This window comes from Ambystoma mexicanum, chromosome 4p (assembly GCF_040938575.1).
Source record: "Ambystoma mexicanum isolate Mex_15411 chromosome 4p, UKY_AmexF1_1, whole genome shotgun sequence".
NCBI classification, from domain to species: Eukaryota; Metazoa; Chordata; class Amphibia; order Caudata; family Ambystomatidae; genus Ambystoma; species Ambystoma mexicanum.
Genome location: NC_090927.1, coordinates 1008775852 through 1008786936, shown reverse-complemented (window position 1 = coordinate 1008786936; position 11085 = coordinate 1008775852).

Sequence of the window (11085 nt, the reverse complement as noted above, 5' to 3'; positions counted from 1 at the left end):
GCAATTGGCTTCGAAAGAGATCTCAGAAAAGAGTTTGTTTCTGTTTTCTTAATTGTTTTCACATTTTTGCTTCTCGAGGAGGGACGGATCCTTTAGTCTTTCTCCTCCTTCGTGCCTCCCTCTTCCTTACTCTCCTATTATTGTAACAACGCTGTCCAGTCTCTGAGCTTATAGGCTCTGCCTGATCCCGGTCTTGAAGGGATTGCTCACCTACCGAGTTTTGCTGGGGAAGCTCCTCCACAATAGTGTCTGCCACATTTGCCAGTCTTCTAAACTCCTCAAGGATGATTCCAATAAGGGAGTATCATTGAAAGGAGAGATAAAGCCCTCCAGCCCATCTTCCCCTCTCTCTTCCATCTGCTCCTGAGATACTGGCTTCAGTTTTGTCAGGAGATCTTGTAGGAGGATAATTTTGTGAGCTTATTCTACGATTTTTGTATTGAGTGAGCGTTGGATGGCTGACAGGTCCAGCCCTTGTTTTGTGACCTCCAGTTGCAGGTCCTTCAGAATTGGTGTCATTGTGACGTTTATTGCGTTGTTACATTCCACCAAAGTTGAGTCCAGGTTAGACACTTCTTTTGTAAGTTCTAAAAGGACCACTGCTTGTGACTGATCTTCCGCCCTCAATAATTCGAAAACGGACACCAAGGAGTTTAAAACAAAATTGAGAGCTGACAAAGTGTTTTCACTTTTGTGTGCTGTTCTGGGCTAGTGGAGCTTCAAGTACTAGAAAGATTTCCTCCTGATCTTTTCTTGCCCTCATTTCAAACAATGGAACTTTTTTGGTGCCGTTATGCAGTCCCGCCCCAGTACCCTGATCAGCCCCACTTTCTTCCTCTGATGGTATTTGATTAGGGGGGAGGGCTCTCGTTGCTCCTCTCCAACTCTGCCTCCCTCCCTGGACTGTACCGTAAGATCTTGGAAGGAATGAAAAGACTCTTTGTCACTCGCACTCTTCTCTTTTTTCCAAAGTGACTATTTTCATTTGGATCTTTTTTGTCGTGATTGTATAACCAAGGCCACGCTTCCATGAGTGTGTAATGGATTGTTGGCCCTGTTCCAGTCCTGGTCTAACATCCGGAGTTTGGGGCATTTGCATTAGTTGCTTATGCACTTGCCTGAATTACTTGGCTGCCGGAGGGGCTTTGGTTATTTTCAACGACATAAATGTCTGATAAGCAATGTTCCCCTTCAACTCCAGCTACTCCAGATAATGTGGGTGGTTCCTCCCATTCTGGGGATCTAATATCATCCTGCATTGGGGTGCTCCGAAGTTTCATTTCCACTATGTCTGAGGGCTATGCTGCTTAATAATGACTGACTTGTGAGCAGTATAAATGTATGTACTATTTTTCCTAAACCGTAATCCTTCCCAGCTCTTATAAAAGTATGCTAGGGTTTTAATGAAGGTGTCTTTCACTGAAGCCAGAGCAACCACACCAACACAGCTCGTTGACCCCACTCCTTCTCATGTAGTGGTGGACACTCTAGGACTCCCGACACCAGACTCCTCCACGTTATAACAATCTTGGTGCTGATTTACAAGCGGGATCAAAGAGAGCGATCCCCCGACAGTCTCCCGCTAAAAATAACTAGTCTCTGCAAACAATAATTGCGCCGCTTGATAATAGAATCCTTGCTTGCAGGCATGAAAATAAGCGCGGCTGGGATGCGAGAAGGTTACCGGTGGGATCAAAGAGGTCTTGCCTCCACAGTCTCCCGCTTCATACCACAAACACCGCTTTCAGTCTCTTACCCGTTCTGCTTCTTGTGTCGGGACGTGGAATTCTTCCTTCTCTGATTCTTCGGTTGAGGATCACCTACAGCTTTCCGTCTCTCCATCCACCGGCGGACCACGACTGACCACTTAAGCACGACTTTGATCCACGCATGCCCTGCGCTGAAATTGAATGTTTATGCAGTCCCAGGAAGCTCGCTCCTCATAGGCTCCTCCACTCAATAGCAGAAATGGCAAAAAGACTCAGACTCTTGACCACAACTGACCACTTAAGCACCACTTCGCTCTGCGCTGAAATGGAAGCTTTATGCAGTCCCAGGCAGCTCGCTTCACACAGGCTCCTCCTCTCAATAGCAGAAAGGGCAAAAAGACTCAGGCTCTTGACCACGACTGACCACTTAAGCACCACATCGCATGGGTTAACTGCACATATTTATAATAGTCCCTCCCTGGCACCCCAAACGTATCTGGCAATTTCTTGAAGGGGATGAGGGCCGCATCCTGAACCACATCGGCAAGGTTTCTTACCCCTGTTCTTCCCACTGTTTGAAATGCCCCATTTTCCTGAGTTCCAGGAGACACCTGTTGTTCCACAGAGGCTGGTCCAATGTGAGCCTCTTTCCCCACCACATGTCATGGTGTGCTTCGTTCCATGCTTGCCTGGTATGCCTAATTAGCCGGGGCAGGGCTGCATCTGTGGTCTCGTCCCCATATATCTGCTTGGGTGTTCCCACCCCATCCATCCCTTCTCTATCTCTACATGTGGAAGCCCTAGGTCCCCGTGCAGCCAGTTGTTTACCAGGCCCATTTGTGCCACCCAGTGGTACTGTCAGAGGCAGGGAATCCCCAGACCACCCTCCAACACAGAGCGCTAGTGTGTCCTAAGAGTGATACATGGCTGTCCCCCCCGCACCCTCCCAGAGCAGTCCCCCCAGGGAGTTCTCAATCGTGCCAGAAATAGTTCCAGGAATCACCCTAGGGTCGTTCTGCAGCACATATAAAAATCTGGGGAGAGCCAACATTTTGAAAAGCGCTGCCTTACCCATTAGCAACAACGGTAGCGTTTGCCAGTGAGCCACGTCAGACGAGAACCGTCCCATTAGCGGGGTGAGGTTGAGTCGGAGATAATCCTCCGGAGAGGGACCCAGATGCATGCCCAAGTACTTGAATCCCAAGAGCGAGACTGGGAAAAGGGCAGTCAGAGGGACAGCCTGTGCACCCCCAACTAATGGGAAATGCACTGACTTCTGCTGATTCATTCTAAGCCCACAATAGGCCTGATACTCCCCCAGTGTCTTGATCACCGCTCGACAGGAGTTTGATGGGTCACCCATGTATACCAGAAAGTCGTCGGCATATAGCGAAACCCGTTCCTCCCCTCCCCAGGGCCAGTAGAAGCCTACCCAATCCAGATCATACTGGAGTTTAATCGCCAGTGGCTCAATGGGCAAAATGAACAACGGTAGGGTTTGGGGGCATCCTTGCCTTGTCCACGCTCAAAGGTAAATCCCTCCAATAATACCCTGTTGACCTTAACCGAAGCCTTGGGGGGTGCGAATAGCAGGCAAACCCACCTGAGCAAGCCGTCCCCGAACCCCAAGTCCCATAATTTCCCAGAGCGCCTCCCATTCGAAGGCGAAAGCTTTCTCAAAATCAATTGCCAGGAGCGCTGCCGCTGTTCGTAGCTGTGACCTCCTGACCAATCGCCATTTGCACTCTACGGACGTTCATTCGTATGGATTTAGTGGTCATAAACCCGCACTGGTCTGGGTGTGCTAAAGAGTGTATGACTCCCAAGAGGCGGTTGGCCAGAACCCGTGCAAGCACTTTGGCCCCACCATTAATCAACGATATCGACCGATATGAGGCACACTGCTGGGGGGGGCTTCCCAGGTTTCGGCAAGACCAATATGCAAGCCTTCCTCAGATACGGGGGGAAGATCCCGTCGACGCTACACTGCCAGAAAAGACTGTGCAGGTGTCCCGTGACTTTGTCTCCAAGTCACTTCCAGATCTCGGCCTGGAAGCCGTTAGGCCCCGACGACTTGCCGGATTGTAGTTGCATGAGCGCTGCAGCCACCTACATTTCTGTTATGTCCTCGTCTAACCCAGCTCTCTGTTGCACTGTTAGGCAGGGGAGTTCCGTGGGACCAATGAAAACTTGGTCCGTTGGCCCAACTTGATCCCTTGGGGTGCTATACAAATCCTCGTAGAAGGAAGCAAATGCCCTGGCAATCTCCTTGTCTTCCGTTAATACTGTACCATTAGAGTCCTGTACCACTTGTACCTGTCCCTTCGCCCCCTCTCTCCTCTCCAGCCATGCCAGCATCTTCCCGTCCTTGTCCCCAGACTTGTGGACTCTGAGGGTAGCCAGGCAACCAGTCAGCTCAGCAGACAGGAAGTCCAGCAGGGGGGAGAGGGAGAGAAAGCAGAGGCGACAAGGAAGGTCTTTAGCTGCTTCCAGAACTTCAGGTGGTCTGGGTCAAGTTTGAGAGGGGCAGGAACGCCATTCCAGAGGGAGGCACCTGCACAGGAGAGAGATCTACCCCCCATTCTTTGCCTGGAGAAGCGCCTGACCCTCAGAGAGTTTGAGGTGACTGAGCAAAGAGCTCAAGAAGGCAGGTGTTTTGGGTGAGACAGTTGGATGTAATGCGGGCCCCGGCCCCAGAAAGCCTTGTGAACGATGCAAAGGGTCTTGAAGTTGATCCTTGCAGCCACCGTGTGCCAGTGGAGAGATTTCAGGGTTGGAGAGATACAGTCCCTGGGCTTGAGGCCAAAGACAAGTCTTGCAGTCCTGTTCTGGATTAGTTGCAGAGGGCGCAGAGTAGAGGAAGGCAGATTGAGAAAGAGGCTGTAGCAGTAGTGCAGCTTTAGGAGAACCAGGGTTCTGGAGAAAGTGAGAGCCTGGGGGAAAGTGAGAAAAGGAAGAATACCTCTGAGGAGGTGTAGCTAGTAGTGGGTCGTGGACAGGTCTTTGATGTGAGGAGAAAAGGAGAGAGTGGCGTCGAAGATGATGCCAAGATTTTTTGCTTGATAGGAAGGAAAAGGAAGAGGACCCAAAGAGGGCAGCCAGAGGGAGAGAGAAAGCGGGAGCAGCGGTCCCGATGAGAAGGCTCTCAGTCTTAGTGCCATTAAGGCAGAGATTGTTGCAGGCGCCCCAATCCTGAATTGCGCATAGACAGTCATGGATGAGCGAGAGCAGAGAGGAGGCTGAGGGGAGCCTGAAAGAGTGCTGGGTGTCATCTACATAACACTGAAAGTTAGAGGAGAAGGCAGAGATCAGGTGGGCCAAAGGGGCCAAGTAGACATTGAAGAGCCAGGGCGAGGGGTTAGAGCGCTGGGGAACACTACATGTGGAGAGAAAGGACCCAAATTGGACTTGGGAGGGTCAGTTCAGGAGAAAGGAGGTCAACCACTCCAGGGTCTGATCCGTGATGCCCAGGATCTCATGGAGTCGATTGATCCGGATGCCATGATTGACCGTGTTGAAAGCAGAGGAAAGGTCAAGGGGGATGAGGACAGAAGGAAGGCTTGAATCAAGAATAGTGAGCAGATCTTCACAGGTGTTCAGGAGGGCAGTTTCCGTGCCTCTGGCTGCTCTGAAGCCAGACTGATGGTCATGGCGACAACTAACAAATTCGGTGTGAAGAGTAAGCTGGGAGATGGCTAGCTTTTCCAGGAGTTTGCCCAGGAAAGGAGTGTTAGAGTTTGGGAGATAGTTTGCCAGACAGGTAGGATCGGCAGAAGGCTTTTTAAGAAGGGTTGCACAAAGGAGTGCTTGAGGAGAGAGGGGAAAGTTCCAGTGGCAAAAGAGTGATTGCAGAAATCAGCCAAGGGCTGGAGCGAGGGTATCAATGTGGTGCTTGAGGGTTCTGGAGGAGCAGGAGAACACCTGTTTGGACGACACTTTCATAGATCAGACTTGTCCAGAAACCTCGTCAGGTGTAGTCAGAGAGAAAGTGGAGATAGGAGGAGAGGGAGAGGCGGCCAGAGGGGGGCCGGAAGAGGTAGAGGGAGAGGAAGAGGAGAGAGAGGGCAGGATGTCCTGAGTTTCAATGGTGAAGTGAGAAGCCAGACCCGTACACAGGCCCTGGGAGGGAACAGGTGAGGTGGAGACTGCAGAAGGCCTGGCCAACTCCTTGCATATTTTAAAGTGTTTGGTCGTTTTGTTAGAGGCCGCAAAGTCATGGGCATCCAAGCCCACGTCTCTTAACAACACGGACAAACTCTTTCAGATCTGAAAGGAGCTCTCTTCTTAGACTCATAGAGTCTGTATTGCCTCTGAAAACACGACCAAACTCTTTAAAATCTGCAAGGTGCTCTCTTTTTAAACAAGGCATAGAGTATGCATTGCCTTTGGAGCAGGCGGCAGGCCAGTTTGTCAGAGGATGCACCCAATGCCCTCCACTTCCTCTCAGCCACCCTACACTTGCGTTTCAGGGCGGCGAGGTTCATATCATACCAAGAGGCTCACTTGGAGATATGCTTCAGACGGATTCTTGTGACAGGGGCAAGGATATCCAGAGTGTCAGAGATAAAAAGGTGCAGGTTAGGAGGGACCCACTCCGGAAAGATCAGAGCTACACCACCTCGAGGACGGTTGGTTCTGGGTTCAGAGAGGTTCTTGTAGCCATCAGGGAGGAGAGTGTCAAAACCTGTGACAGAGCTGGCCATGAACCATGTCTCGATGAGAGCGAGGACATCCAGTTCAATTTCTTCAAGAAGGTGGCAGATGTCAGAGGAGTGTTTGACAGCAGAACCGAGTTGAGAGTAGCAATGTGGAGCAAGTTGCCACATTGGGAAGACTTCCGTGATGGAATACAGTCTTGCAGTACGCCCTGCAGAGGTGGCAGAGGGTCCCAAAAGTGGGCAGAAGTGGCAGAAGGCGGTGGAATAGTAGCCTGAGAGGAGGAGGAGGGTGCCAGAGAGCTGGCGGAAGAAGAAGGAGGTGGCGGAGGAGCCAGAGAGGTGCTAGCTGGAGTAACAGGAAAAGGAAGGAAGTTGAAAAGACATGGGAGATACCTGTCGAGGAGGAGGAGATTGGGCTGAGGGCCCTGGACCATGACGTGCCATTCCGATAGACATTAATGATGGTCTTGGAGGAATGGAAGGAGGCCATGAGGACCTCCCACCGCATGCCATCATTAATGGGCGAGGAGGCGAAAGGAGAGAGTACACAGACCATATGAGGGGTCCATAGGTCAGGAGAAGGAACGACAATGAGGATGTCAACGAGAGTCTGTCTGGAAGAAGCACTGATGTAAGTATCAGTGATAGGGAGGCCTGGGTTAGAGACCAAGATGTTCCTCTTGAAATTCTTCCTTCATGACTTAGTGAGAGGGATAAGATAGATAGCGTAGCAGCTAGATAAAATGGGGCGATGGAAAGTACCATAGAAGGTGAGAGGAAGAAGTAGAAGGAGGAGGGAGCAAAAGAGAGAGGAGGGATGGAGCACTGCACAACACAGGATTTGCAGGGGGGGGGGTCACACAATAGGGAACACACAGAAGGAGCAGACAGGTACACTCATCAGTAGAAAGTACTTCCAGCAGGGTGGGGACCTAGAGAGTGTGAGAGAGTCTAATGAGACACAGTTAACAGTAACACAGTCCAAATCCAGATTCAACTTTCCTAAAAGAAGGAAAAGGCCTCGTTTTTTTTTTCTTTTCACACAGCAGCAATGCCAAACACCCAGATTCAACTTTCCTAAAGAGTGGGAAAAGGCCTAGTATTTTAAATACAGCAGCAATGCAAAACACCCAGATACAACCTTAAAAAGAGGTAAAAGGCCTAGTTTTTAAACACAGCAGCAAAGCAAGCATGTGACTTTCCTGGGGAGATGTAAGGGAAGTCTAACAATACAATTTACTGGGATGCTTTTGTGTGGTTTGGTAACAACGTAGGAATGATTTGAGGGAGGCGTGTCATTTTAGTGGGGTGCAGTGATTGCTGCGCCTTTGACCGTACCTACATGGTCAGTCGCAGCAGGTTGACGGCTACAGGCTTCTTGCTTCCCCGACAGACAACGGCAGACACCAATTGGTGCTGCTTTCACTGGAGCTGTCTTTTGCCTCTGGGTCCTTAGCCAAGGGGGCTGCCAGGCAGGGTTTGCCTGGAAGGCTGACCGATAAGGGTCCACTTCACCAATGGGAGTGCGGTGCGCGGGAGGGAGTGAGGGAGGCTGAGGAACATGGAAGCATGGTCAAGGGGGGAGCAGGGTGAGAAGGACACCAGTCTCAGCTGCACTAAGAGTGCTGCTAATTTAATAAATTATTATCAGCCAATGGGCCTGACCCAGGCACAGGAGCGGTGGATGCGCCAACAGAAAATAACGCAATTACGCTTGATGACCCTCCCCCACACCCCCCGAGGAGAGGGCCTCCAACAATATTTCAGAAAGACTTTCCAGGAAAGTTTCAAAGCCTGAGCACGAGGGGTCCAATAGAGATTCACTATTCTTAGACTTTTCAAGATTTTCCCGACCTGATGATATAGTTTTGCTGCAAGAATGCCATTGTTGTTACTCAATAATATTTCTGATTTAAAAAGAATGCCATTGTTGTTACTAAATTATATTTCTGATTTAAATATTATCGAGTTCCTGGAGGTGATTAAAAGGCCCCTGGTGGGACCTCCTCCATTCGGGTGGGTTGCCTTTTGTTCTAATGTGGAGAAACAGTCTATTTTGACTCCAACCATTAGTCAGGTCTTCTGCAGCAAAATCAGATAACATTTTCCAAATATTTCTATTTGTGTTAGGTCATTTGTGAAACTCTTATTACCCCTCGTGTTCCAACATATCATGTTCATTTCTCTATTAACTAAAGGGACACATTGGACTCCCCCTAGAGAATATCAGGTAACAGAGACTATACTTTACTTTTAGAGTAAAAAAACCCTGCAGATTGACGTGTTACCCCGTCTCCTCCCCTGCTTGTACTCGCATCTTTCTCTACAGATGGGGTGGGATCCTGATTAGCGTTCCCTCCCATCTGTTATTACTACCCTCACGTTTGATCTTTCTTTTCTCTTCAGGTTTCTATTCAGTATCAAATAACAAAAATTCTGAATATCATGCTGGGCCACCAGTAACGCATTGACTCCCAGTCGAGTCTTTAGATCAATTTCTACGATATTGGTGCAGTCATTGTATGGAAAATGAATGTATCAATGTCATGGGTTGGAAGCAATTAGAGGTTGGGGATTTCTTTTGTGATGTGCAGTATTGCCTGTCTATTCAGAACCAATTGATCTCTTGGCAATTGTTCCAACCAAACTCTGGGATGTGGGAACGGCGTGTCCTGATTCACCTCTGTATTCTGAATACTCATTTCTTTCTTAGGATTTCTCTTTGCAGCTGTAATGAATGGGCCCAACTTTTGAGGGTCCTCCTCGATTTTCACTATCTGGCTCAGATAGGTCTTATTTACTGGCCCTGTAGGCCGGGAATCCTCCATCGTATTGGTAGTTATTTGTAGTTGTACAGCTGTTGTGCATTTTGATGCTGCTAATTCTTTGAGTATTCTTACCACAGTAGAATATGAGCTCCCAACATTCAGGATTTTGCTTCGCTATGCTGACTGTGATGCTGGAAATTCATCGGAGGGACAGGTCCTCCGTATCCTTGTCCTTTATTGCTTTTTATCATGTGTTCTGACTTGTTTTCCACGCAGGAGTTCCTGTGGGACTCCTGGCGGTGTGGCTCTTCCTCATTTTGGTTTGGTGAACAGACCCTAGGGATGCCCTTACGGCACCCATGCGTGGGAGTACAACCATGTACTCCTAGTGTATGTTTTTGGGCACCTCTGAGTGGCCCACAGAGCAGGGTACGGGCTGGTGGCAGCTCTGTGCTGAATTGACAGGTGCCCTGAGCATCCTCCAAGTTGGGATACCCAGGTCCTGTCATTGGAATCAGTGGATTCCTGATGGAGACAAGATGGCCCCCGTGGCCTCTTGCCTTCCATCGCCTGTTAGCTTGTTTTTCCCAAAGTCCCCGGAAGCCATGACTCTGTCCCTTCCCCTGACTGGCTGTTGGGTGGAAGCTCCATATATGGTGTTGAGGGGAAGTCCAGGCCAGACTGGCTGGAGCCTTCCCAATGACTGTATGTTGTGGGTACGCCGTGGGGAGAGACCTGGGTGAATGCAGTGTGTGACGAATACGCATTTTCTGTTATGGGGGTCTTGTATCTGGTGTATGACACAATGACTGAGACAGCCCTGCCCGAAACTGGTATGAATGCAGTGTGGAGTGCTGAAAGGCTGGGCGCTTGTCTGAATCCACATTCTTTGTTGTGAGTGTCTGGATGAAGAAGAATGGGCTGAATGCACTGTGAGCCTGATTGTCTGGCTGCCTGAATGCCCTTCTGAATGATTGGTTGCCCGAGTGTGACCCAGCAAAGTGTACGAGAGACCAACAGTATATCTGGGGACCTCTCACTGATGGAAATCGTTCAGAAGCTGAAATTGATACTTGATGCTTAACCTTGAAGCCCAGCTGGAAGAGAAGAATTGCTGCTGCTCTACTTTGTCGATCTAAAAGCTGTCGTGTCTCCAAGAGGGACCATCATGCACTGTCAATCGGAGACGGGCACCGCCGAGGAATCCGAAGAGAAGCGCCCGGACATCCGTCCACAGTTGACCGATGTACTGCTGTTATCTCGTTGACCGGACCTGCCGTGCTCTATTGCCTAAGAACACTTTGAATAGAGGACTACCTTGTTCATCACCGCTGACCGCTTTCCTCCTGCCGGAGAAAGTCAAGGATGGCGACGACCGAGTAGAATCCGCCAGTGAGTTTCCCGCCACCTGAAGATCTCTGAGACACCAGAGAAGATCCAGATGCCAGTTGTGGTCACGACCCGATCGCTGACGCCAGACGCCGATGCCCTGACACCCTTGCTGGGCCTAAGTTCTTCATTGACTCTTTGCAACAACGAACAACCGTCGTCAAGGTGCACCCCACACCTCATCTGTTGCAGGAAGTTTTCGACCAATCGTCAACGAGCAACGCAAGGTCAGATGCTGCTGCCTCAACGACCACATTCCCCTTTTCTTCATCCAGGAATATCGACTACCCGTGGCTCCTGCCTTAAAGGAAGTTCACTCAAGAAGGGCCTGCCGACGAAGCACTCTACAACACCAGGTACATTGGGGTTGCAGAACTATATAATAAGCATATCTGGACTGGACTGGGCTTGTCAGTACGCTTTATTTACAGGTTGCCCAGATGGGGGATCCTCATACAGAACAGTCTCATTAACGTGGGTTAGACTGTTCTGCCATTGCTTGATTTAACTTTTTTTCTTTCTGTGTCTATCGTTGATTCATCTTGCAATCTGATTCGTATG